Here is a 26,768-nt window from a genome sequence, read left to right as displayed (position 1 = left end):
GATTTGAGGGCTCATATGGATGTTGTGGGTTTGGTAAAGAGGGGTCATCCAGGGTCATAGAGATGAGCCTAGCCAGATGGGAGTCCTCCAGGGTCATAGAAACTAGGACGACTGTTGAAAGAGAAGCCAATTTTTTCATTCCCAGTGAGCTATACCCCCTCCCCCCACAGGTCTCAGTGACACAGTCTGACACAGTATCCCCAGAGTCCTCCCAGATCATGGAGGACAGTGACAAACAGGCTGCACAATCCCTGGAACAATGAGATTGACTTCTCCATCTCAGTCAATCCCAGCTGCCTATGGTTTGACAGACCAGACCCCACAGAACCTCCAGGGCAGTAGAGACTACACAGTAGAAAGTCTGGAAGAAGACAAGAGTCCTCCAGGGTCATAGAGTCTGGTGTCTGAGGCTAGAGAGACTGATCTGAGGGTCCCCAGTGAGGTATTTCCCATGTATCTCAGTGACACAGCCTGAGCTGGGATCCTGCCCCCCACCCAGAGCCACAGGCGGATTTTCTCCCCAGAAAAAGAAGTCAGTGGGAAAGTGAAGATTGGGGCCTCATTGCCAGCACTGAAAAATGTCATCTGCCCTTGTTCATAGTCCAGAGAAACCCAGATCATCTGGGGTACCTTGCACAGGGATAGGTGGGTAACAGGGGAGGTTAAAGCCTGGTACTGACCCACCCACCGCTGCACAGCCCAGATCCCTTCCTCAGGGTTCTGGATGAGATGCCCCTTCCTCCTCACAGACTCTCTGGCAACCCCCACAGCCCAGCATCCCTTATCCCACACCTCCACCTCCCAGGCATGTCTCCCCGAGGTGTATCCCTCACAGCTCAGCACACAGGGATCAGTGTCAAATCTCTCCTGGGTTACTGGGCAGATCCTCACACGTGAATCCACATCTCATATTTTTCTGATCTTCAGACAGCATAAGGATGGGATGAGCCATGTCTGGATCCAGAGTCACATTTTCTGGGGAGAGAAAGAATCAGAGCATTAGAGGCAGAGCTCAGCCCTGGGGGAGACTGGGACCATTTCTCACACTCCCAACAGCCTTGTTCTGGCTGGGACAGTCCTGGGTCCCAGGGAGCTGCCTCTGTCCTGGGCGCCTGAGACTGAGCAGAGGGGTCACTGCAGTTTCTCATTCTGTTTAATGGGAGCCACTCATTACTTTCATGTGTTTTATAGAGGCTTCAGGTCCCTGATTCCCCTGCTGGGGCCGCTCCATTCTCAGCTGCAGAGACACAGAAAGGATTTGTGCAGGAAATGGCCTAACTTGATTATCATGCACATTGTGTAAAGAGTTGTCACTTTGGATGGGCTATCACCAGCAGGAGAGTGAATTTGTGTGGGGGGGTGGAGGGTGAGAAAACCTGGATTTGTGCTGGAAATGGCCTAACCTGAAGATTACTTTAGATAAGCTATTACCAGCAGGACAGTGGGGTGGGAGGAGGTATTGTTTCATATTCTCTGTGTATATATAAAGTCTGCTGCAGTTTCCACAGTATGCATCTGATGAAGTGAGCTGTAGCTCACGAAAGCTCATGCTCAAATAAATTGGTTAGTCTCTAAGGTGCCACAAGTACTCCTTTTCTTTTTGCAAATACAGACTAACACGGCTGTTACTCTGAAACAGAAAGGAAGGTTTCAGAAGCTTTTAGTGAGGAGGGAGCAGAGGAGGCAGGTACCAGCTCTAAACCCCAGAGGGAAGCTCCCTCCCCTAAATGCAGCCTCCACTCCCAGGCTGAGGAATAGAAAGGAAGGTTCAGCATTGGGGAATGCTTTAAGACCAGAGAGTAGGTGGTGGAATTGGGAGGGGTAGCCCCATCTTCAGCTCTGAGAGAAGGGAGGCGGTGCCACCATCTGAGGCAGAGCATCTCCCCAATCCATGAAGCAGGGAGCAGCTCTAATGGCAGAGCACCATCCTGCCCAAAGGAAACGTAGGATGTTGGAGAAGAGTGATGGGCGAGACCCGCCTCTGCCAGGGTAAAGGAGAGGGATGTGTCAGCCCTCAGGGGAGAGAGCTCTGTCCTCATTCCTCTCAATTTAATATTGAAAGGGCCTGTCAATGTCTATGAAAACCCCGGGGTCAGAATTAAGGGTGTTTGGATGTTGGTCAGTGACTGTTTCTATTCACTGGTGTGCGCATGAATTGAGCACTAAGGTTGTTGTCAGGATTGTTTGTGTGACTTCAGCTTGGGATCTCCTTAGTAGTGAATGTTTTCTTTTTTAGGGCTGTGAGTGTCATGGTCTGTGTTGGTTTGGCTGGTAACTTTAGCTTCAAATTCATGAAATGTTTTCATGTGAATTTTCTCCTTCTTTAAAAGATAATGTCCACCTGCAATCTCACCATGTCTGTGTGCCCCATCTCCAGTTCAGATGGCAGAGTGTCTGAAGAGGAAAAGGATAAAAGAGAGGTGAGATTTCATGCTGTCATATTTATAACAGCATTCTCATTTGTAACTAATATAACTGTCTTTTAATTATGGTTGAGCCCTGAAGTACCCATGGAGTCGGCACTTATGCTCACAAGCACCCTACGAGATACAATCTGTAAGAAATATTTACTTTCCCCTCCTCATCTCCTCCCACCCTCTACATCCCAGCTGGTTTGTCTCATTCACCTATTGCATTTTGTCAGACCCTAGACCCAGATCCTGCAAAGACCTTAGTGTCAATGTAACTGTACACACTTTGGTCTCTTTGACATTAATAGGATGTTAAGGATTTGCAGGGTCAGAGCTCTGAATTGTGAGCTCTTTGGGTCTATTTATTCAGTGTCAATGAAGTGCTCAGCACAACAGGGCCTTTGTCCTCCATAGACAGGAATACAAATAATAGTAAGTTTTTTTATGTATGTGGAAATTCAAGCTGGGAAGGGTCGGCTCAATGGGTCAGATTCCCCCTGAACTGGCAAAGGGATAGAGGGGGGCAGTTTGTGACTCCCCTATTCAGTGGCTGCTTGGCACAGGCTAGGGAAGTCCTGAGATCCGGCCAGAGTAAACACCCCTGTTTCTGTGACCCCCAGGGACTTTGCAAGTTTTGTAGTTAGGAGAGAGAAACTCTCAGGGACCCAAAATTAGGCCATTTTGCTAAATTTGGGCCTTAAGGTTGTCACCTTCGGCAAGTCATGAATTAATGTGAGATGTCCTGATGCTTGGGCCCTGCTACACCTGCTCAATAGCTCTACTCTCCACCTTTCATTCAATAGATATGTACAGTATTTTAAATCAAGAACACATCTCCTCCCACAGACTCAGAGGTTCATCCCAATTTCCTCTCCTAGATCCTTTCTCAGTGCCTTTGAATTTCCTCAGAGTCTCCGTTAGAACAATAGTTTTCTGGGAGAAATCACTGAGTCTCTTTTCTTGTTCAGGGAAAGTCTCCACAGGCTGCTGGAACTTCCTCTTTTCATAGCTGGAGAGAAACCATTTCACTTTGTGTTATTTCCTTTAGTGGCTCATTATAATTCCTTGTTAGTGAACGTTGCTGCTCTAATGGGCTTGGAGTTAGAATTCCTCTACTTCTCCCAGCCTCAAAGTAGGTGCAACACAGGCCATGGCAGTGTAACATTTTGCTTAAAGGTCCCATTAATATTCTTCAACTCTGGCCTGGAGAGACAAGCTCTGGGGATAAAAGGGGAAGTGAGTCTCCATGGACAATTCACTCCTTGGCCTCCACGCTATGATGGACAGGAAGTTCCCATGCCAACTTCCCCCTCCCAAGCTCATTGCACATAGTTCTCCAAACAGTCCTCAGGTGGGAAAGACTCTTCATCACTGCTGATCTGGGTTGGATTGCAGTGTCCCAGCAGTGAAAGGCTCACATTTCACCCACATAATCCTGAGGCAGCCAGTCCCCCAGGGATGTGACATTTCTAAGAAATACTTTAGGTTAATCTTTCCCACTGAATGGATAATTCCAGAGTCTTCTCTAAAAAAGGTCAGTGTGACACCACCAGGCCAGCTCAGGTCAAAGCCATAGGCCAATTCACTTCTGTGTGAATATCAAAGAAATGTTAAGTGTACTAATTCGTTTGAGTATTAATCTAGTTCAAAGGAAATGTGAATGATATTGTCTTCACTCATCTGTAACCTGTTCTCTGCTATCTCATACATAATGCATATTGTTAGGTAATAGCACGTAACAATCCATTAGTTTTCATGAAGTTTACGCATCAGGTAAATTCTCATCTTGATGCTAACACACACTTTTGATCTAGGGTCAATTAAGTACAGGGACATACATAACATAATATCTCTGTAATTTAATTGCCCATCAGACAGGATTGGGGCCTTGGAACGGGAAATGAAGAAGCATGCTGACTTCAAGCATGGGTCATTGCATTCGACAATGGAAATCTTCAGGCTCAGACTGCATTTAGTCAACAAAGGAAAAATGCACACTGTGATGAAAACACTTGGATGATTGCTTTCTGTGGAAAGAAGCTGTAAATACTGATTCCAGGGAATGATCCTGTATCTCTGAACTGTTTTAGATTCGAAGAGGGTGGAATACTGAGCGAGTGGAAGGAGGTCCCCAAAGTGATTTTGAGTATCCCTGAGAGACTTTTGGAAAACTAGCAGACTACTACATCTCTGCTATCATCTTGGAGTTATACACTTTGACTCACCTGTTAATGTATTTTACCTGCTTAAACCTCTCAATAAGTCTCAGTTCTTTTTCTTAGCTAATAAATCTTTAGTTAGTTTACTAGTGAATTTACTTCAGCGTTGTCTTTGGTGAGATCCAGAGTACAAATTTGACCAGGGTAAGTGACTGACCCTTTGTGGTTGGGAGTAACCTAATGTGATGTGATATTTGGTATAGTGACCAATATCACAAAGCCCAGTTTGTCTGGGTGGCAAGAAGGGCTGGAGATCCTAAGGGGACTGTCTTTGACTCCATGGTAAGACTGATACAGTGATCCAGGAGTGCATGTTCGTTACTGGTTCGGTGAAATCTAATTATAGAATATACCACCAGTTTAGGGTGTCTGCCCTGTTTTCTGGCATCTGACCTGAATTTGGCATTCACAGTTGTAAGCCATTCCAGACAGCAAGTGAGAACATCAGGATTCAATTCATTAGAGAGATTTGTATCCAAAGTGTGAACCTGCCCCACACATTTTGCCACGTAGCCCTGGAGAGAAGTGGTGTTAACATGGCTTCCAAGTCCTTTCCCAGCATGTGAAGTGGGTGTGGGAGTGAGAAAGAGCCATGTACCTGCTCAAGATACTTCTGACATCCTAGAGGCGAAAGAGAGAGAAAAATAATCTGAGACCCACTTGAAACACACTGAGGATTGCATGGAAGGGATTTTGCAAATCTTGAAAAAAGAAGCTCTGGTCTGGCCCCAGAACCATGGATTATCTCAGCTAATGGGGCTTTTCCATCTCTCATATCTATATATCTCTAATTGGTCATAGAAAAATTGTAATGCACATTTCAGGAATTCACTGACAGCTGGACTCCAGTGCTCACAATTTGGGCACGGTCCTGTCCCTGTGGTGGGATCTGGGGTATTTCTTACTCTTTCTCACCTGCAGGAATTTGCTTACTGGCTTCTGATACTTCCCCTCCATCTCACTGATCAGCTCACTGAGACGGGAAATCTCCTCTGAGAGTTTGGTGATATTTTCATTCTGTATCTTCACAATCTCCTTGTCCAGCTTTTCCAGCTCGGCCAGCAGAAGTCAATCTTGTTCCTCCAGGAACTGCCGCAGTTTCTGAAATTCAGATACAATCTTCTGCCTCTCTGTTTCTGTCTGTTTCTGTAAGAAAATAGGGAAAGGGCTTGTTTGGGACGTGAATGGAGCCTGGGGTCCTTTCATGGAGTGCTGAGTGTGCAGGAGGGAGAATTTCTTTGCACATTCTAAGACATCTAACACTTGCCTGTGACCTGTGGTTAGTAGAAAGAGGATTTTCTCACACCTTCCCATTTGGCCCCTGTCATAAATATAAGGGGAAGGGTAAACCCCTTTGAAATTCCTCCTGGCCAGGGGAAAGCTCCTCTCACCTGTAAAGGGTTAAGAAGCTAAAGGTAACCTCGCTGGCACCTGACCAAAATGACCAATGAGGAGACAAGATACTTTCAAAAGCTGGGAGGAGGGAGAGAAACAAAGGGTCTGTGTCTGTCTGTGTGCTGCTTTTGCCAGGGACAGAACAGGAATGGAGTCTTAGAACTTTTAGTAAGTAATCTAGCTAGGTATGTGTTAGATTATGATTTCTTTAAATGGCTGAGAAAAGAATTGTGCTGAATAGAATAACTATTTCTGTCTGTGTATCTTTTTTGTAACTTAAGGTTTTGCCTAGAGGGGTTCTCTATGTTTTCTAATCTAATTACCCTGTAAGATATCTACCATCCTGATTTTACAGGGGGGATTTCTTCATTTCTATTTACTTCTATTTTCTATTAAAAGTCTTCTTGTAAAAGACTGAATGCTTTTTCATTGTTCTCAGATCCAAGGGTTTGGGTCTGTGGTCACCTATGCAAATTGGTGAGGCTTTTTATCCAACATTTCCCAGGAAAGGGGGGGGTGCAAGTGTTGGGAGGATTGTTCATTGTTCTTAAGATCCAAGGGTCTGGGTCTGTAGTCACCTAGGCAAATTGGTGAGGCTTTTTACCAAACCTTGTCCAGGAAGTGGGGTGCAGGGTTTTGGGAAGTATTTTGGGGGGAAAGACGCGTCCAAACAGCTCTTCCCCAGTAACCAGTATTAGTTTGGTGGTGGTAGCGGCCATTCCAAGGACCACGGGTGGAATACTTTGTACCTTGGGGAAGTTTTGACCTAAGCTGGTAAAGATAAGCTTAGGAGGTTTTTCATGCAGGTCCCCACATCTGTACCCTAGAGTTCAGAGGGGGGGAGGAACCTTGACATGGTGGCATAGTGGTGGGATTAACCTGAAATCATTTTGAGATCCAGTTGAGATTTTTTGAACTAGAAATACAGATTTTAAAAAGGAATTTTTTTTTCCTGTGGCTTTGAAGCAGCTTTGAAACTGAAAGCATCTTGGGTTTTCCCTGCTTTGTGGCCAAGCAGAGACAAAAGGGGATTATCTTGTGAATTGCAGGTTTTCTTTGCCTGGAGGCAGGGTACTTAACTCCTGCAGGGAAATTCACAGTCTTCCAACCCAGAGGATTTTTTTTTTTTCTTTTCTTCCTAAAAGTAAATAGGGGGTGTGTGTTCTACCCATTTGCTTTTTCTTTGGGCTGGGTAAGCAGGTTTCCAAGTAGTTTGGAGGTTTTTTGCTTTAAGTTGGGCCCAGAACAGAGACAAGGGAATTGTCTTTTTCTGTAGGCTGACAATCACTATCAGAGAATAGGTATTCTATTCCAGCACAGCAAAATTTTACAGCCAAGTTTTGTTTGTTTATTTCTAAACCTCGGGTGTAAAGTTAGTTAAAAACAGAGAGGTTAGAATGACCAAATCCTCAGCTCGACTACAGCTGGAATTAGCCAAATTTCAGGCTGAGGAAAGACAAAGGGAACATGAAAGACAGATAGAACTCATGCGGCTGAAGAAGGAACAAGAAAGGGAGGCAGAACAACACCAAGCGGCTGCTCACAGGAGAGCTATGGAAGCAAGGGACAAAGAACTGGAGGAGAAGGAAAAAGAGAGGAAGTATGTGAAGGAGATGGAGAAGATAAAGGCTCAGCAGAATATCCCAACAAACCCTAGTAATCCTTCTCCAAGTACCACTTCCCATCCCAGAAAGTTCCCCACCTACAAGGCAGGCGATGATACTGAGGCCTTCCTGGAAAACTTCGAAAGGGCCTGCCTTGGGTACAACATCTCTACTGACCAATACATGGTAGAGCTGAGGCCGCAGCTCAGTGGACCTTTAGCTGAGGTGGCAGCTGAAATGCCTAAAGAACACATGAACAAGTATGAACTGTTTAAATCCAAGGCGAGAGTCAGAATGGGGATAACACCCGAGCAGTCTCGTCGGAGGTTCAGAGCCCTAAGGTGGAAACCAGACATGTCATTTACCCGACATGCCTACCACATTGTGAAACATTGGGATGCCTGGATATCAGGAGCAAGTGTTGAATCTCCAGTAAATTTGCCCTTCCTAATGCAAATGGAACAATTCTTAGAGGGTGTTCCTGAGGAAATAGAAAGATACATCCTAGATGGGAAACCCAAAACTGTAATCGAGGCAGGAGAGATTGGAGCCAGATGGGTGGAGGTGGCAGAGAAGAAGAAAACTGGTCGCAGTTGGAGCGGAGACCAGAAGGGACCACCCCAGACCACACCCTATTACTGGGGGCCGCCCAAGGCCCCACCTACCTCCCAAAGAACCCTCCAGACCCCTTATCGTCCTGCCACCCCGTTCTCCAGCAACCCTCCTCGCCCCAGTGACCCGTCAGCTGGACGATGTTTTAAATGTAACGAGCTGGGGCATGTAAAGGCCAACTGCCCCAAGAACCCCAACAGATTACAGTTCATTGCACCGGAATCACACCAGAGGTCCACAGGCCCAGATACTTCCCAGATACCCTTAGAGCGGAGGGAAACTGTGAGTGTGGGCGGGAAGAAGGTCACCGCGTGGAGGGACACCGGAGCACAAGTGTCAGCTATCCATGCTTCCTTAGTGGACCCCAATTTAATCAACCCAGAGATCCAAGTGACGATTCAACCCTTCAAGTCCAACTCTTTCAATTTGCCTACAGCCAAGTTGCCTGTCCAGTACAAGGGCTGGTCAGGAATGTGGACTTTTGCAGTCTATGATGATTATCCCATCCCCATGCTGTTGGGGGAAGACTTGGCCAATCATGTGAAGCAGGCCAAGAGGGTGGGAACGGTCACCCGCAGCCAGGCTAAACAAGCCGTGAGGCCTAGCTCTGTTCCGGAAACTTCTATCAGGACCCAGTCAGAGGTGATGGACCCGGACCCCAGGCCAATGTCTGCAACAGCAGTAGTGGATCCAGTCCCAGAGACCCAGACGGAACCAGTCCCAGAACCGGAACCAGCCGAACAACCAACACCAGACCCCGTGCCAGCACTGAATCCAGTACTTGCAACCTCAACACCAGAGGGCTCCACTGAACCTGAACTGGCAGCAGCCGATAACCCTACACAAGAGGCTCAGCCGGAGCCTGAATCCCAACATAGTGCACCAGCGGAGAGCGGTTCACAGTCAACAGAAACAGCTCCATCCCCTATATTGCTTCCAGAGGGACCAAGCCTAGGTCCACAATCCAATGAGGGACTGATGTCTCCAGCATCAAGGGAACAGTTCCAGACCGAACAGGAAGCAGATGAAAGCCTCCAGAGAGCTTGGACAGCGGCACGGAGCAACCCACCGCCTCTCAGCTCTTCTAATCGATCCAGGTTTGTTGTAGAAAGAGGACTTTTATACAAGGAAACTCTTTCTGGTGGACACCAGGAAGACTGGCATCCTCAGAGACAGTTGGTAGTTCCAACTAAATACCGGGCCAAGCTCTTGAGCTTAGCCCACGATCACCCTAGTGGCCATGCTGGGGTGAACAGGACCAAAGACCGTTTGGGGGGGTCATTCCACTGGGAGGGAATGGGCAAGGATGTTTCTACCTATGTCCAGTCTTGTGAGGTGTGCCAAAGAGTGGGAAAACCCCAAGACCAGGTCAAAGCCCCTCTACAACCACTCCCCATCATTGAAGTTCCATTTCAGCGAGTAGCTGTGGATATTCTGGGTCCTTTTCCGAAAAAGACAGCCAGAGGAAAGCAGTACATACTGACTTTCATGGATTTTGCCACCCGATGGCCGGAAGCAGTAGCTCTAAGCAACACCAGGGCTAAAAGTGTATGCCAGGCACTAGCAGACATTTTTGCCAGGGTAGGTTGGCCCTCCGACATCCTCACAGATGCAGGGACTAATTTCCTGGCAGGAACTATGAAAAACCTTTGGGAAGCTCATGGGGTAAATCACTTGGTTGCCACTCCTTACCACCATCAAACAAATGGCATGGTGGAGAAGTTTAATGGAACTTTGGGGGCCATGGTACGTAAATTCGTAAATGAGCACTCCAATGATTGGGACCTAGTGTTGCAGCAGTTGCTCTTTGCCTACAGAGCTGTACCACATCCCAGTTTAGGGTTTTCCCCATTTGAACTTGTATATGGCCGTGAGGTTAAGGGGCCATTGCAGTTGGTGAAGCAGCAATGGGAGGGATTTACACCTTCTCCAGGAACTAACATTCTGGACTTTGTAACCAACCTACAAAACACCCTCCGAACCTCTTTAGCCCTTGCTAAAGAAAACTTACAGGATGCTCAAAAAGAGCAAAAAGCCTGGTATGATAAACATGCCAGAGAGCGTTCCTTCAAAGTAGGAGACCAGGTCATGGTCTTAAGGGCGCTCCAGGCCCATAAAATGGAAGCATCGTGGGAAGGGCCATTCACGGTCCAGGAGCGCCTGGGAGCTGTTAATTATCTCATAGCATTCCCCACCTCCAACCGAAAGCCTAAGGTGTACCATATTAATTCTCTAAAGCCCTTTTATTCCAGAGAATTAAGGGTTTGTCAGTTTACAGCCCAGGGAGAAGATGATGCTGAGTGGCCTGAAGGTGTCTACTACGAAGGGAAATGTGCTGGTGGTGTGGAAGAGGTGAACCTCTCCATGACCCTTGGGCGTATGCAGCGACAGCAGATCCAGGAGCTGTGCACTAGCTACGCGCCAATGTTCTCAGCCACCCCAGGACTGACTGAACGGGCATACCACTCCATTGACACAGGTAATGCTCACCCAATTAGGGTCCAACCTTACCGGGTGTCTCCTCAAGCTAAAACTGCTATAGAACGGGAGATCCAGGATATGTTACAGATGGGTGTAATCCGCCCCTCTGAAAGTGCATGGGCATCTCCAGTGGTTCTAGTTCCCAAACCAGATGGGGAAATACGTTTTTGCGTGGACTACCGTAAGCTAAATGCTGTAACTCGCCCAGACAACTATCCAATGCCACGCACAGATGAACTGTTAGAGAAACTGGGACGGGCCCAGTTCATCTCTACCTTGGACTTAACAAAGGGGTACTGGCAGGTACCGCTAGATGAATCTGCCAAGGAAAGGTCAGCCTTCATCACACATCTCGGGCTGTATGAATTTAATGTACTCCCTTTCGGGCTGCGAAATGCACCCGCCACTTTCCAAAGACTTGTAGATGGTCTCCTAGCGGGATTAGGAGAATATGCAGTCGCCTACCTTGATGATGTGGCCATATTTTCGGATTCCTGGGCAGACCACCTGGAACATCTACAAAAAGTCCTTGAGCGCATAAGGGAGGCAGGACTAACTGTTAAGGCTAAGAAGTGTCAAATAGGCCTAAACAGAGTGACTTACCTTGGACACCAGGTGGGTCAAGGAACTATCAGCCCCCTACAGGCCAAAGTGGATGCTATCCAAAAGTGGCCTGTCCCAAAGTCAAAGAAACAGGTTCAATCCTTCTTAGGCTTGGCCGGTTATTACAGACGATTTGTACCGCACTACAGCCAAATCGCTGCCCCACTGACAGACCTAACCAAAAAGAAACAGCCAAATGCTGTTCAGTGGACCGGAAAGTGTCAGAAGGCCTTTAACAAGCTTAAAGCGACACTCATGTCTGACCCTGTACTAAGGGCCCCAGACTTTGACAAACCGTTCCTAGTAACCACAGATGCATCCGAGCGTGGTGTGGGAGCAGTTTTAATGCAGAAAGGACCTGATCAAGAATTCCACCCTGTAGTGTTTCTCAGCAAAAAACTGTCTGAGAGGGAAAGCAACTGGTCAGTCACTGAAAAAGAATGTTATGCCATTGTCTACGCTCTGGAAAAGCTACGCCCATATGTTTGGGGACGGCGTTTCCACCTGCAGACCGACCATGCTGCACTAAAATGGCTTCACACCGTCAAAGAAACTAACAAAAAACTTCTTCGGTGGAGTTTAGCTCTCCAAGATTTTGATTTCGACATCCAACACATCTCAGGAGCTTCTAACAAAGTGGCTGATGCACTCTCCCGTGAAAGTTTCCCAGAGTCAACTGGTTAAAATCGTCCTTGAGATGTGGAAAATATTGTTAGTCTTTATGTACTTGGTAGTATATTTAGAGATGCATGTGTCTTATTAACTCTGTTTTTCCTAGAGCTCCAGGAAGAAATCCCAGCCAGTGTTTCACCCTAGCTGAGATTTGGGGGGCGTGTCATAAATATAAGGGGAAGGGTAAACCCCTTTGAAATTCCTCCTGGCCAGGGGAAAGCTCCTCTCACCTGTAAAGGGTTAAGAAGCTAAAGGTAACCTCGCTGGCACCTGACCAAAATGACCAATGAGGAGACAAGATACTTTCAAAAGCTGGGAGGAGGGAGAGAAACAAAGGGTCTGTGTCTGTCTGTGTGCTGCTTTTGCCAGGGACAGAACAGGAATGGAGTCTTAGAACTTTTAGTAAGTAATCTAGCTAGGTATGTGTTAGATTATGATTTCTTTAAATGGCTGAGAAAAGAATTGTGCTGAATAGAATAACTATTTCTGTCTGTGTATCTTTTTTGTAACTTAAGGTTTTGCCTAGAGGGGTTCTCTATGTTTTCTAATCTAATTACCCTGTAAGATATCTACCATCCTGATTTTACAGGGGGGATTTCTTCATTTCTATTTACTTCTATTTTCTATTAAAAGTCTTCTTGTAAAAGACTGAATGCTTTTTCATTGTTCTCAGATCCAAGGGTTTGGGTCTGTGGTCACCTATGCAAATTGGTGAGGCTTTTTATCCAACATTTCCCAGGAAAGGGGGGGTGCAAGTGTTGGGAGGATTGTTCATTGTTCTTAAGATCCAAGGGTCTGGGTCTGTAGTCACCTAGGCAAATTGGTGAGGCTTTTTACCAAACCTTGTCCAGGAAGTGGGGTGCAGGGTTTTGGGAAGTATTTTGGGGGGAAAGACGCGTCCAAACAGCTCTTCCCCAGTAACCAGTATTAGTTTGGTGGTGGTAGCGGCCATTCCAAGGACCACGGGTGGAATACTTTGTACCTTGGGGAAGTTTTGACCTAAGCTGGTAAAGATAAGCTTAGGAGGTTTTTCATGCAGGTCCCCACATCTGTACCCTAGAGTTCAGAGGGGGGGAGGAACCTTGACACCCTATATCTCTTAAAGGGATATTCTCATGCCTGACATGGTTAGGATATCATGTTACCAGCGGCCTTTAAAAATGCAGATCCAAGGCAGCTGGAGGCAAGACTCAGCACTAGATCTGGGTGACATTTTTTGCACTAAACTTTTTTGGAGGGAAAAGGCAGATTCATTGACTCTGAAATATTTAATGAATTCCTCTCAATGTCACCCACATTTTTTGGATGGATAAATAAAGAAATAAATAAGCAGATAAATAAATAAATAAATCCTGAAAAAAATCAAGAAAATGTTTTGATTATTCAATTTGAAATTAGTTTTTGCTTCAAAAAGTCCTTCTTCGTGGTCAAAATTGAAACAAAACACTGCCCAAGAAAAAATGGAACACTGATTTGCTGCACTTTGTTTAATTATTTTAGGTTTGACCATTTTTTTCCCAATTTCCAGTCAATGAAAAGTTTTGTTGTTTACTCAGCTCTACACAGAACGACGTTGACACAGATGTATGGAAAGAAAAAATGAATCAATTGAACAAAAAGTGCAGACAGGCACAGAACTGTGCATTGGATACATTCAGATCATTTTGGCAAGATTTTCGTCAAAGCCACAAAAGGTGGACAAGAATTCATTACCAGAAATGAAAGCTTAGAATCTGAAGATGGAGAAGAGGATTTTTCAGGCCTTCTGTTTGGAGGTGAGTGCACACATATGCACAGAGCATCCGTGGTAACGGAGTAGTAGATAAAAGCCAACATTTCCTAAGGCCACAAGGGAATCTGCCTACAAACCAACCTCGCACCCCATGTCAATGCAGGTTAATAACAACAGGAGCCTACCAGATACTCCTGGCTTTTCTTCTCTCTACTCAATTTAAATCCCTGGAAATTTTCTCTCTCTTCCCTCAGAATCTTCAAATAGAGCTGGATTTTATCCTGAATCAACAGAAATGATTTGGGTGGTTTGATTTTTATTTTTAGGGGTGAAGGTGCATCTCAGTTTCACCCCTCATGGAAATTCAGAATCCCAAGGAGAAACTTAATGTAACCCTTCTGCTCGTCAGAGTTGGCAGCAACAAGGGCCGGGTTCAATATCTACGGGATCCATTCCAATAACACAATGCAAACCGGCTCGAGCCCCCACCCAGTGACCTGGGACAAATATATACCACCCCCGCTGGGCGCCTCCAAGAGGCAATACTTCCCCTCTCGCAAGCACATAGTCTGAGTGTAGCAAAAGCCTTTTAATAACAGAGAGAAACAATGTGGCATTATGTTGGGGAAACACCACCAACAGGATTCATAACACAACCCATGAAGAAAAAAAACCCACCCCAAGCAAATTGGGGCATGCCCTTTTCCCCTTGGTTCTTGAGTCCAGCAACCCCAAATCACCCAAAGTCCCAAAAGTCCAATGCCCCCAAAGTCTCTGTCCCTGGTCAGGATAGCCCCAGAGTTCGAAAGTTTATCTGCGGAGCTTTACCTCCCAACCTGGGTGGAGATGGGACGGGGGTTAAGAGGCACCTGACATGATCTGAAGCTGACCGCCCCACAGCTCCATAGGCCTTCGCTCCGCTCTGCCAGCCACCCCACGAACTCCTTCGCTCAGCTGCACTCCGCTCCGCTCCACCAGCCAGCCCCCCCACGAACTCCTTCGCTCAGCTCCACAGCCCACAAGCAGCTCCTGCCATCCACAAACTGCTCCACAATATATCTTCAGGCTCCCCCACTACTTAACACAACACTCAGTGATTTCAGCTCTTAGGTAAACTCAGCTTGTAGTAGGGTAGCCCCAGTGCTGGTGCCCTGTCAGCCCAAAGTGAGCTCACCAGCCTTTTACTAGACTTCTAATGAAATCAAAATTAGCTCTGATATTTCACAGTGAAGAGAGGAGGCAGTGCGATTAGCATGTAAGGCCCTGACCAAGAAGCCCATGCCACCAAATATTAATACTTGTCCCCAGCCTCTCTCCAGTCACACAGTTTTGGAACCCATGACCCTTGCCTAGCGAGTGCTACTTAGTTGATGGTGAATCCCTCCATCATAACAAAAGGCCACGTACAGTTCCAAGCACAGTTCCCATAATCAGGGTAATAACAATTTATTCTTCCTGCCCCAATAACAGAGACACTGGGGATCCCACAGCAGCCAAAGTGACCATTTGGGCAGCTATGGTCTCATTCTAGGCGTGGTGGGTGTGCCTATGCAAATGAGATCGGCCCCTGAAGTTCTTTTCCACAACTTGCCACACCTCACCACCAGATGTCAGGGTGGAGCTCATCCTGACACTGCTTACATTAATCTCCTTACTGGCTTCAGACTTTTCTCAAAGAGTCTTCCCCTTCTAACAGACTTCATCACTGCTAGGAGCTGCTAGGGCCACAACAGCGTAGTCTCATGGTTCAGGCACTGGTGTGGGCCTTGAGAGACCTTGGTCCTATTGCCCACCCAGTCACTCTCCTGCTGGGTGACCTTAGGCAATTAACTTCCCCACTCTGGCCCTCCATTTCCTATCCCACTCTGCATTTTTCTTCTCAGATTAGCCTATACATTAGATTATCCCTGCTCAGAGCAGGGATTGTCCCTCACACTGTTTTGTGCAGGTTCCAGCAAAATCAAGGTCAAATCTCATCTGGGGTCTGTAGTGGCTACTGGCATGCAAATAACAAGAATGATGATAAATGCTAAGATACAAATCAGCAATGACAACATCAGCTTTTTAACTTGATATTCTCCAGTCTGAAGGCAACAGTCTCACATAGACAGGCCTGCAGGTGATTTAAACCTCACTGATCATTTAACAGCTTCTGTTCCAGAGAGAGTTCCCTTAGTTCACCAGTGGGAGCTGGGTTTGAAAAGGATTCTGCTTCTCAGGTAAAACTTTCCCACATTAGAAATTTTTCAAGTCTTAATTGTTTGCCCTTCCTGCCACCCAGCTGTCTCATTTATTGTTTATAGCATCTCCCATACAATGAAGGCCTTACAGAGTTGAACAATGCAGTCACACCTCTGACAGGCAACTTCCACCTGGCATAAAAATCCAAAGCTGTTACTCATTGAACTTGACAGCAATTCCCTACCTTGTACTCCTGGTTATCCTCCCTTATGGGAACCACAGTGTGAGCTCGGTGAGTCCGGGACAGATGGCAAACCACACAGATGGGGGTTTGATCTTCTTCACAGAACAGTGTCAGAGCCTTCTGGTGTTCCACACACACTCCTGATCCCTTCGCTGCCTGGACACCCAGCCATTTGGCTATTTCTAGGACATTGGCCAGCTGCCTGTTTGGCCTGAGGTTTCTCTGTTGCACAGCTTGTCTGCACTTAGGGCAGGTGATGCCTGTGTCTGATTCTCCCCAGCACTGGGTGGTGCAGGCTCGGCAGAAATTGTGCCCACACTCCAGAGTGACAGGTTCTGTGAAATACTCCAGACAGATGGGACAAGTAGCTTCATCCTGGAGACTTTCCACAGAGCTCCCTGCAGCCATGGCTCCCTCTGGACAGTGTAACAGGGTAAGGTTCACTTTCCCGAGCTCAGAAACAAGCCCCCCCTGTAGCAGCACCTGGGTGTTTCCCTTCCTGGAACTGACTCCTGCTGTTTGCTGAGCTGGAGCGAGCCCCCTGGTAACATTACAGCCCTGGGGCTCTTGTGAAAACAATACCACTAGGCTGGGCTGTGGTCCTGCAACCAGCTCCTTCTTCCTGGCAGCCAGGTCCAGGCAGTGAGACAGGAGGCGAGCCACCCCTTCCCCAGCCAGGCTCTATACACAAAGGCAGCAAACCAGAGTAGCCACCCTCAAACGTGAGAAGCATCTCTGTCCTGCCCCCTCTGCTCCACATTTGGGCCTGGCTGCCAGGGAGAGAAGCTGAGTGAGCCAGAAAAATGCCAGGGGGAGGTGCAGCAGGAGAAGGAAAGGTCTCTCACACCCAGTCGGTAACTTTGGCAGGGAGAGCGTGGCAGCACTGGGCTGGGCAAAGGGTGGGAGGATTGCTGGGGAGGGCACTAGGAAAAGGTTCCCTCTGCTCAGCCTGAGTTAGGGTCATTGCCCGCTGTGAGAGGTTGTCACTCCCCGGGGTGTAGTCTGGGAGTGGTTGGAACTGCTGTGCCTCCTAACAATTCAGCTGAGTTGTCCTTTCTCACACTGCTCTACTGGTGATACACAGCCAGCCCCTCCAGGCCCTGTTATCACCCAACATGACAGCGGGTGACGCCACACACCTAACTGAGTTACCTCAGTGCTTTACCTAAGCCACGCAAGGACAAACAGGAGACAACCTCCATTTTCCCAGCTCCCCAGCCTTGCACCCCTGTTGGAGTATGAGCCCAGAATTATATCATCTTGCACTGCACAGGATCTGTACAATGCAAGCTCATTAATTAATTCTCCCCCCCCCTCGATGTGGGGAAGATGTGCAACAGCCTTTGTTTACCAAGCAGAGATTTTCCCAAACACCTCACTTAAAGACACACTAGTAAAGGTTTAACATCCCTGTGCTGGGGAAAACACTACAGCAGCCCAGCACCATAGCATTTAATTTCAGAAAGGGGAACTACACAAAAATGAGGAGGTTAGTGAAACAGAAATTAAAAGGTACAGCGCCAAAAGTGAAATCCCTGCAACCTGCATGGAAACATTTTAAAGACACCATAATGGAGGCTCAACTTAAATGTATACCCCAAATTAAAAAACATAGTAAGAGAACCAGAAAAGTGTCACTGTGGTTACACAACAAAGTAAAAGAAGCAGTGAAAGGCAAAAAGGCATCCTTTAAAAAATGGAAGTTAAATCCTAATGAGGAGACTAGAAAGGAGCATAAACTCTGACAAATGAAGTGTAAAAATATAATTAGAAAGGCCAAAAAAGAATTTGAAGAACAGCCATCCAAAGAGTCAAAAACTAAGAGCAAAAAAATTTTTAAGGACATCCGAAGCAGGAATCCTGCTAAACAACCAGTGGGGCCATTGGACAATCGAGATGCTAAAGGAGCACTCAAGGATGATGAGGCCATTGTGGAGAAACTAAATGAATTTTTTGCATCAGTCTTCATGGCTGAGAATGTGAGGGGGATTCCCAAACCAGAGCCATACTTTTTAGGGGTCTAAATTAGCTGTTACCACTCAAGAAAGAATTCTTGGAGTCATTGTGGATAGTTCTCTGAAAACATCCACTCAATGTGCAGTAGCAGTCAAAAAAGCAAACAGAATGTTGGGAATCATTAAGAAAGGGATAGATAAAAAGACACAAAATATCATATTGCCTCTATATAAATCCATGGTATGCCCACATCTTGAATACTGTGCGCAGATGTGGTCGCCCCATCTCAAAAAAGGTATATTGGAATTGGAAAAGGTTCAGAAAATGGCAATAAACATGACTAGGGGTATGGAACAGCTTCCATATGAGGAGAGATTAATAAGACTGGGACTTTTCAGCTTGGGAAAGAGACGACTAAGGGGGGATACGATAGAGGTCTATAAAATCAGGATTGGTGTGGAGAAAGTAAATAAGGAAGTGTTTACTTATTCTCATAACACAAGAACTAGGAGTCACCAAAAGAAATTAATAAGCAGCAGGTTTAAAACAAACAAAAGAAAGTATTTCTTCATACAACGCACAGTCAATCTGTGGAACTCTTTGCCTGAGACTGTTGTGAAGGCCAAGACTATAACAGGGTTCAGAAAAGCACTAGATAAATTAATGGAGGATAGGTCCATCAATGGCTATTAGCCAGCATGGGCAGGGATGGTGTCCCTAGCCTGTTTGCCAGAAGCTGGGAATGGGCGACAGGACTTGATGATTACCTGTTCCGTTCACTCCCTCTGGGGCACCTGGCATTGGTCACTGTCAGAATACAGGATACTTGGCTAGATGGACCTTTGGTCTGACCTAGTATGGCCATTCTTATGTTCTTATAAAACAAGTTTATTAACTACAGAAAGATAGATTTTAAGTGATTATATGTGATAGCAAACAGATCAAAACAGATTACCTAGCAAATAAACAAAATTGGAAACTAAGCCTAAATTACTAGATAGATATGAATTAGCAAAATCTCCCCGTGACTGATGATACAAGCAGGCTTGCACATTCTTAAGGCACAAGGAACATGTGCCTTGCAGCTTGGCTTCCCCTCCCCTGTTCCCAATCCTTTGTCTTCCAGAGCTTCTTTCAGGTGTTGAATTGTGGGGGAGTGAAGACAAATCATGATGTCACTCCCCACCTTATATAGTCTCTCCATATGGCAGAAACCTTTTGTTTCAAGCTAAGTTCCCAGCCCAGTTCATGGAAAAACACAGGTACCAAAATGGAATTTAGTGTCATGTGGTCTGGAAAAGGAAGGGAGTGGGCACCTGACCAAAAGAGCCAATGGGAAGGCCAGAACTTTTTAAAATTGGAAAAAACTTCCCCTTTGTCTGTCTGTTGTTCTTCTCCGGAGGAGCAGAGACAGGGCTGGAACTATGCTGTAAAAGCTTTGGGCCAGGTATGAAAAAATCATCAGATCATACCTAGAAACTACTCATTTGAAATCCCAGGTATGTAATAGATCAGGAAATGTCTAGAAAGATGCACTTAGGTTTATCTATTTCTTTATGGCTTGTGGACTCCTCTGTGCTAACCCCTGGTGCTTTTGTTTTGCTTGTAGCCTTTAAGCTGGACTTCAAGAGAGCTATCTTGGTGCTTAATCCTTGTAATTGATTGTTTGGTTTTTTTAAATCTAGCAAAAAGCCTAAGTTCCAAATGTATTTTCTTTCTTTTTGTTTTTAATAAAATTTACCTTTTTTTAAGAACAGGATTGGATTTTTGTGTCCTAAAAGGTTTGTGCATATGTTGTTTAATTAGCTGGTGGCAACAGCTAGTTTCCTTTGTTTTCTTTCTCAGCTCTTCCCCAGGGGGCGGGGGTTTAAGGGGTTGAGGGTACCCTACAGGAAGGAATTCCCAAGTGCGCCTTCCTGGATTCTCAAAGGGGTTTTTTGCACTTGGGTGGTGGCAGCATCAACCCATCCAAGGTCAGAGAAAAGCTGTGAACTTGAGAGTTTAATACAAGCTTGGAGTGGCCAGTATTAATTTTTATAATCCTTGTCGGCCTCCACCTTCTGCACTCGAAGTGCTAGAGTGGGAATTCTGAACCCTCCCAGGAAAAGAGTCTCTGAAGCAAACGCTAGAAAAGAGTAGGATCAAAAGAGCCACTTTGGGGAATTCCCCTGACACTGTCCTCGAGGGCAGCGCATCCCTCCAGCAGTGACTCAGAAGAGACACAAACTGGCTTCTGCTCTCTGGTCCTCACTTTGTTCCCGGGACAGGCAATCTTCTGAGACCCCTGGGGCAGCAAATGGATCTACTCCAACTCAGCTCAGGAGTTGGAGTGAGCAGAGCCCAGGGCTGCCCCAGGGGTCTCATTCTAGCCACCAGAGAAAGTCCCCAGCTGGGCTGGGCATGGAGGGAGCTTTAATGAAGGTCTCTCCCCAGAACAGACCGCACTGGGGGAGCAGCAGCTGCTCAGGTTCCCAGATCACAGTGCAGGGAGCTGCATCTGCCCCAGGGAAACCAACTCCAGAGCGCTAATAGCATGAGCAGAGAGAGACAAGGTGGGTGAGGTAAGAGCTTTTATTGGACCAACTTCTGCTGGTGAAAGAGATACGTGTATGAGCTACACAGAGATCTTCTTCAGGCCAGAGAGAGGCAGACACCAGCCTCTTCTCCCTAAGTAATACCGAGATCCTGCTGGTGGCAGCAGCTAATGACTGTGCCCCACTGGGCTCCCTGGGCAGCCGCAGGGACAGCCAGGCAGATACTGATCCCATTTGCCCATCTGGACCCAACCCCTGCTATTCTGGGGGTGACTCTGAGCCCTGAATCCTGCACAGAAATCCAAGAGGGACCCTGGTCCATCCTGTCACCCCAAACAGTCCCAGTCAGAAGCCAGAGCCCAGAAATCATGATTTTGGCCTAAGAAAATAATGCAATAGTGTGTCTGTTGGGGGGTGAGTTCTGTGGGGATATTCACCTTGTAGCTTTGGAGCCCATAGGGGTTAGTCCTTTGCCGCCCCCCCACCCCCAACACTTTGACCGTTTCCAGAAAAAACAAAATCTCCCCTGGCTGCTGGGTGGGGAAGACCCCTCCCCCTCTTACTGCCCCTGGCCTGTACTATGGGCTGGGAGAGCTGCCATTGGATCTCTCACCATCCCTCTACTTTATCACTAGCCTCTCTCCCCCTCCCCCAGCCAGTCTCCTCTGTCACTCTCTCTCCAGCCCTAGTCTCACCCCCCCACTTTCTCCCCCTCTTCCCTTCTCACTGTCCCCCATTCACATTTTCCTTCTCTCCCAGCCCTGTTCCCACCCGCCCCATTATTCTCCCCCTGCATCTTGATTCTCAGGAATTGCCTTATCCTCCCTCCAGTGCACCCATGGCCCCCAATCCCATCCTATGCCCCGCACCCCTGTTCCCTCCCTCCTGCCCCCTCACACATCCCATTTCATGCCTCAATCCCCTCTGGCCCACACTCCCCCTGCCCCTTTTCAGCCCCCTTCCAGCTCCCACTCCCCAGGTGTCGTTGACCCAGCTGTCCCCACAGCGCAGTCTGGAAAAGGCTGCCAAGTCTCACAAAATAAAAAATCTGCACTGCCTTTTCCCAGCAAGCCCAAAGCAAGCCAATCCCATTTCGGAGGCACCGCCCAGTCCCACTCACCAAGCCCCAAACAAGCCACACACTTCAATGGCAAAACGAGCAACAGGCTGCTTAAAGAAAAGCAACAGGCTAGTGAGAGAAATGAATGGGCAAGTACAAAGAAGCCATTATAGGCTTCCTAATAGAAGCCTCCCCACCCCACCCAAAGCCCCCAAACAAGCAAAAGTCTACTTAAAGAAATGAATAAGCAGTTACATAACAAAGAAGCCAAAGGGAGCCCTTTGGCTCCCAGCAAATGAGATCAGCATCGGCCTGACTGTCCCTGGGGGCTGCAGTGATCGCTGGGGTCACTCAGTCCAGCAGCAGGAAGTGAATCGCTCTCGCTGCAGTGACTCTGCGGCGCTGTGGGGAGCCCAGGCTCCTTGCAAGATCCCCGAGCCCCGGCGGCTGCTGCTGGGGACCCCGGGGCCCTGGCTGCAGCCGGGAGAGGGGAATTTCCAGCAGTGACATTCCCGCTGCTCCCCAGGAGCCTCCCCTGGTGCAGAGACCCCAGCCTGGCCAGGACCCCCCATCCCGGGCTCCAGCCCCTGCTCCCGGGGAGGGCACCGCTTGGAGGGAAGGTAAGAGAGACCTGCCCATCCCCCCAGGGAGAGGTGCCCCCCGGTGCCATCCTGGCTGCAGGGGGAGGGTTTGGCCTCAGGCTGCTCCCCGCGGAGCTGGCTGCGATTCCCTGCCCTGGGCCCAGGAAAGCTGCCGCCAGCTCCCTTTGGCTCCGATGCTGATCCCATTTGCCCATCTGGTCTCACACTGGAACCGGAGAACTAATTCAAACCGGGATTTCGTACTGGAACTGGAGCTGAACCTGAACCATAATTTTGTTTTACTGATTGAACCTGCACTGAAGTGAAGAAAAAAAAAAAAAAAAGTGTGTGTGAGTGTGTGAGTGTCCAGTTAAAATTAAGATTTCGCATTTTTTAAGCTCATCATTTAAAAAAAATTACAGTCATCTTATTTTCATTTTGAGAGATGAAAACAAAATACACAATGGGCTGGTGATTTTCCCACAATGGGAGCAATCAACTGTTTCACTGTCTGAACCTGAACTGTAACAGATCTGTGGGCGGGCGGGGGGAAAGACGAGAAGGGGTGGCAAGCATGGAGTTGGGCAAAATTTCATTTCACCAAAATGTGGGTGCAGATAGGCTTGAGTCAGAAGTCAGAAATAATTATATCTTAGAATCAATGTCAGACACATTTGAAATTGAAAGATGAATTGGAACTTCTTCTGAAGCTTGTGAAATCTCCAAAACGGAAGCAATATCTGGACCAAGGAAAGCCCCAAAAGGATTGGGCTAATTCTTGATTCGTTTGCAGATGAGCCACTTATCAATAAGAAAGAAAACATACCAATCTATTGAAAACATCAGAAAAATGTCATGCCCAAGCTGTATCAACGAGCAAAAATTGTACCAGCAGTTCCAGCAACACAAGTGAGTCTTAAAAGAAAATTTCCAGACCTCAAAGGTATCTTTTTACTGCAGAGGTCCAATATCACAAACCAAATGTTTCAAGATGTTATTTTAGGTTTTTCAAACAAATGGTTCATCAAAAAAATGATGTTTATTTAACAACACAAAAACACTAGGAAAATTCATGTAAAGTTTAAGTTAAAAAATAAATAAATAGTCAAAAATTAAAACAGTTTTCAGTTGCAGCTCTGTTTTTTCAAGTTATCTCCACAGAGATTTAAATAGGATTTGAACATGTAACTGAACTTTTACTTTTGTTTCTTTGGGTGGCTTGAACCATCGATGAAACTGAACATATTTAATGCAACTTAACCCGAACTGAACCAAACCAAAATAAATACCAGTTGGACTCCCTGCCTGCTGTTGCTAGCAGTGACTTTGGTTTGACCCAGAATCCTGCACATCAGTCAGAGCAGGGCCCTGTTCTGTCCTGTCAACCCCAAACATTTAACATTCAGGAGTTGGACTCTCAAATAATGAGACTGTCTGTCTGAAAAAAATCAAAGAGTAAATTGGGAGCAGGGTGTGTGTGTGTGTGTGTGTGTGTGTGTGGAGGGGGGCGGGATATTTGCCTAGTGAATTCTGAGCCCTTGGGGGAAGTCCACTGCCCACCCTTCCCCCCCTGCTTGTTTGACCATTTCTAGGGGAAAAGATTCCCCCCTGAAACTCTCCTACCCCATGGGCTGGGGGAGCTGCTATTTTCTCTCTCACCATCCCCCTCCCTTCTACCCTCCGGCTCTCCCTTCTCCAGCCAGTCTCAGCTTGCTCTCATATTCTCCCTCCAGCCTCCCCACAGCCCCTCTCCACACATCCCACCCTTTCCTTCTCTTTATCCCGCCACTCAGAGTTTCCCTCTATTCCAGCTCTGTTCCCCTGAGCCCCAGAATTCTCCCCCGCCCCCTGATTCCTGAGTATTCCCTCAGCATCCCTTCAGCAGCCCCACATCTCCATGGCCCCATCCTGCCCCGTGCATCCCTGTTCACCACCCTCCTGCCCCCTCACACATCGCTGTTAACCCCTCAGTGCCCTCTGGCTCTCAGAGCCCCCTGCCCCTCTTCACCCCCCTTCCGGCCAGCCCCACTCCCCTTCCCCTAGGACCCGCTCCCTTCCCCTGCCGAAGCCCCCCTCTCCATGTCTGCCAGCCCCCCCCAACCCAGAGCACAGGGAGAGCAGGCGGCATGTGCTCCCCCACCCCACAGCACAGGGTGGGCAGGCGGTGCGTGCCCCCCCAGGCTCCCAGCACAGGGCGGGTGGCATGCAACCACCACCACCCCCCGCCCTGACCACCCCACGCACAGGACAGGCCACCTCAGCACCTCCGTTCCCCTCCCTCCCCCAAGTAGCAGGCCGCACGGCCTCGGTGCCTGAGGCCCCCCAGCAGTGGGCAGCCTCAGCTACGCCAAATCCTGGCCACCCTAGCCCCAATCTTTAAAAGCAAGGTGTGATAGAGCCTTCAATGGCCAGATGAACTAGTGGCTAGTTAGTTGCACAAAGGGGACTTAGGGGGATCTGGGCCACACCCCCCCCCATCAGGTCCCAGCCCAGGGCCCTGTGTGGTTCAACCCCTAAACAGAGGAGATGAGTCTCTCTCCCTGTCGGGGGGGCAGGGGGGGCCTTCAAAACCAGTTTCCTCGGGCTGCTTCCTTCTAAAGTCTCTCTAGTTTGGGGCACAGCCCCACTAGTCCAGTCGCCCCACAGTTGGGGCTTATCTGCAGGCTCCCCTTGGCTTACTTGCCTCCAGTGGCTGCGTTGGCTGGCAAGTCGCTACTCCGTCCCTTCAGGCAGGCAAACAGGGAGCTCCTGCCCCTCACCAGTCATCCCCTGGCGGAGCCGGCTCCCTTCTTTTCTCCTCCCTCCAGGCCTGGCATTGGCTGCAGGTATAGCGGGGCAGGGCTAGCTGAACCCAAAGGTTTTCTTTAATCCCTGCTGTGCCAGTCGGCACTTTCTCTTCTCCTTCATAGAAGGAAATACAGATTTAAAGAGAATACCTACCCCATTCCTGACTACACACTTCTAAAATCATTCACTGGCAATAGGACACTGCCCCATCCCAGGTAAGTGCCTTTGACAGAAGAGTTCTACACACAACACTGAGTGTGTTCATCTCACTCACAATGTAACGCAAATCCTGAATTCTGAACTGAGCAAAAATGGCTTGTGCCTGGAACATGGCCTGCGCCCACGTTGGTGGGGAATAACACTATGTTAAAACTTTCTTATACATTATGAGGGCTGTAGGCATAAGGGCTCTGCTTAGATAGAAGTTGCCAGAGTCTCACCTAATCACAAGCTTCCAGGAGCTTGGGGTTCTAACAAACACATCAACTGTCATGAAGCTCATGAAAAAATCCTGAAGGTTGGCAACACTGCAAGGCCCTTTTACACTGAACCAGAACAGTCTTAGCATGCATGAGAATCAGTCCTTGGAAACACTCCAACTTAACCAAGTTTTTAGCCTGTGAATTTAACAATTTCCTTCCTTAAACACACAGACCCTGCTTCTGCAAGCTCACCATCAGAGGTGGACATTGGTGTCTTTGTGAAGCCCCAGTGACCCTCCACACCAGCACAGGGGGGGCTGGTTGCAGCACCAGAGCCCTAGTGGTTCATTTTTCAGAAAAGCCTCTGGGGCTATAATGTTACCAGCTGGCACCTTCCAGCTCACCAAACCGCATGAGTCAGTGCCAGGTAGGGAAACACCCAGTTGTTTTTGCAGGAGGGGCATATTTCTGAGCTCAGGAAAGTGAAACTTACACTTACACTGTCCAGAGGGAGCCATGGCCGCAGAGAACCCCATGGAAAGTCTCCAGGAGGAAGCTAGTTGTCCCATCTGTCTGGAATATTTTCAAGACCCAGTGATTATAGACTGTGGGCACAATTTCTGCCGAGGCTGCATCAGCCGGTGCTGGGAGGGATCTGACTCGGAAGTATCCTACCCTCAGTGCAGAGAAACTGCTCAGCAGAGAAACCTCAGGCCAAACAGGCAGCTGGCAAATGTTGTAGAAATAGCCAAACAGCTGAGTTTCCAGGCAGGAACAGGGTCAGGAAGGGATAGTGTGTGTGATGAGCACCAGGAGCCTCTCAAACTGTTCTGTGAAGAGGACCAAACCCCCATCTGTGTGGTGTGTGACAGATCCCAGGCTCACAGAGCTCACGCTGTGGTTCCCATAGAGGAGGCTGCCCAGGAATACAAGGTAGGGAACTTCTCTCCAGCCTAATGGGAAATAATTTTGAATGTTAGTTGCAGGTTCATTTAATCACAAGTTGCCAGTCACACATATTCTCTCTCTCCTACAGCTATTGATGTATCTGCATCATTCAGCTCTGTGAAGAAAAGAAATGTATGAAAAATTATATAGCAACTCCTTAATAAAGGCCTCAGGCCCAGCAGGGAGATGAGGTTTCCCACTGGGATTCTGAATTCCTGTGTTCCTCCGTAAGGGATTAAATTCAGATGCCAGCCTGCATTAGAGGAGGTCACTGTGCTAAACCCTGTGTGGACCCCAAGCAGCTTGAGTCCACACACAAAAGGGCT

General features: G+C 47.7%; 1 pseudogene; it reads right to left on the bottom strand.

Annotated features, from left to right (window-relative positions):
* Nucleotides 1-26,768, bottom strand: part of LOC144276251 (zinc finger protein RFP-like) — a 127,169-nt pseudogene that overhangs the window by 6,319 nt on the left and 94,082 nt on the right.

Source organism: Eretmochelys imbricata, chromosome 16 (genome assembly GCF_965152235.1).
Source record: "Eretmochelys imbricata isolate rEreImb1 chromosome 16, rEreImb1.hap1, whole genome shotgun sequence".
Classification (NCBI taxonomy): domain Eukaryota; kingdom Metazoa; phylum Chordata; order Testudines; family Cheloniidae; genus Eretmochelys; species Eretmochelys imbricata.
Note: the sequence above shows the minus strand (reverse complement) of the source record. Positions and strands in the feature narration are given on the sequence as shown.